Consider the following 1,798-nt stretch of genomic DNA (forward strand, 5'->3'; position numbering starts at 1 on the left):
GCTACAAAGCCATATCCCTGCAGCTCGAAGTCTCCTTCGGAGGCAGCTTTGAAAGCTCTGCTGGGCAGATCGAGCTTCCTAAATGGGCAGGAAAGAAGAGGCAAGTTGCTTTTAACCTGGTGTGGAGCACTGAAAAAACCCTCCCTCTCAGGACCTGCAAGTGGCGTGTTGGCTAAGGCGTTGAACTCCCACATGGCTGACCGTAGTTCAACTCCCAAGCTGATAGCTTGAAAAAAAAAAAAAAATCACACCAGACATGTGTGTGTCCATGCCCAAAATCCTGGGAGGAGAATGGAGGAGAAGGGAATTGTGGTGTGACCATCCCCCTTGGGGGGGGGTGATTTCTCACTTTCTCCCAATCTCTCTGTTTCTCTCCAGCGAGTGCACATGCCCTATGGGGAGGGAAATACAAACAAAAGAACAAAACACCGTCCACTCTCCGTAGTGATTTATCATGTAAAGATGGAGAGGGCAGGTGGCCGGGAAGTACAAGGGTCTGGCCTGAATGGACACTACACGGAATCTGGACTTTGTAGCCAGGGGTGACCTACAAGGGACGGGGCACAGTTAGGCCTGGCCCAGGTCGGGAAGCGGGGGCAGAGTGAGCAGTTAGGAGGTTGGCGTTTGCCGAGATCAGGGCAGGGACTAAAATCCCAGCGGCCAGCACTCAGAGGAGGGCCTAGATTCCAAAGATGTTTCTGAACTAGAATCAGGGCTCTGCTGAGTCCACGGGAGGGGCCAGGCCGTGGCAATGAGCCTCAGGCTGGTGGGAGAGGCCTCTAAGTGAGGAGTTCATGGACGGCCCGGTGGTCATTTGTCTCTGAGAATGCTGAGCCTTGGGTGGGTGGTCCTCACTACCCCGTCCTGCTGTTGCTGCCACTGGGGGCAGAGGGGCAGCTCCAGGCATGGAACTGGGCCAGATGGGGCATGGGCCAAAGGTCTACTGCTCACCCAAATTTGTGGTTTATTAACAAAAGTTAGAAGATTATTGATAAAAACCTCCCCCCAAAGTGACCACTGGCCACACAGCAAATATCTCCTGACGTCTGCCGCTTGCCCAGTGCTGGGGTGAAACCCACAAAGGCATGAGGGCATGGCCCCTGGCCAGGAAGGGTTTACCATCTAAGGGGGAGAGGATTATGAAATCCCCAGAGAACACATCAAAAAATAACCTGACAGCCATTATCTAATAATAATATTTCTCTCCTACTTGAAATCAATTTCTTAAAGACAATTTCTTTCAAAATCACAGCCCTGTCAGCCCAAGCCCCCTGTCGCCGCCCCCTGCCACGCTCTCTCCATGTGACGGCCCTGACAGCTCTGAGTTCCGTCCCGCCCCTGACAATCAGCCTGCTTTTCAGTCAAAGTTCCCTTCACTCGGCAGGTTAGAAATAGCAGCGGTGCCCACACGGCACCTCCCCTCGCTCTGACGGCCTCAGACAGTCCCCCCCACCCACAGGAGGAAGGGTCCTTCTGGCAGGCGTCAGCCCCAGGGCAAGACAACCTTGGTGGCCACCCTGGGCAGCTTTCCAGGAGCTGCAGCTGGAGGATGCGTGGACAGCCACAGGGAGGAAAAGGAGAACGAACCCGTGTGTCCAACCCGTGTGTCCGTTTCCCGAAGGCCCGTGGGTCCAGGAGCCCAGAGGTGGACCGCCCTTTGGGGATACCCCAGCGGTCTCACCCAGGAAGATGCCCAGTGGAAGAGCTCTTGGCTCGGGTGTGCCAGCACGGCTGTAACCAATACTGGGCTGGTGTCCCTCTCCATCCGCTGCCCAGGGCCGGCCTCTGTCCCCCTCTT

At 55.7% G+C, this 1,798-nt stretch overlaps 1 protein-coding gene and 1 long non-coding RNA gene across 2 annotated transcripts in view; both read right to left on the bottom strand.

Moving 5' to 3' along the window:
• The window catches only part of UPB1 (beta-ureidopropionase 1), a 47,626-nt gene that overhangs the window by 37,575 nt on the left and 8,253 nt on the right, over nucleotides 1-1,798 (bottom strand). The gene's annotated exons all lie outside the window — the stretch shown is intronic.
• The window catches only part of LOC114009415 (uncharacterized), a 7,110-nt gene continuing 5,318 nt past the window's right edge, over nucleotides 7-1,798 (bottom strand). The window contains exon 3 of the long non-coding RNA XR_003550827.1: nucleotides 7-78. This is a non-coding gene — a long non-coding RNA (uncharacterized LOC114009415). The remainder of the gene's footprint in view (nucleotides 79-1,798) is intronic.

This window comes from Tupaia chinensis, unplaced genomic scaffold (assembly GCF_000334495.1).
Source record: "Tupaia chinensis unplaced genomic scaffold, TupChi_1.0 Scaffold000531_1, whole genome shotgun sequence".
NCBI classification, from domain to species: Eukaryota; Metazoa; Chordata; class Mammalia; order Scandentia; family Tupaiidae; genus Tupaia; species Tupaia belangeri.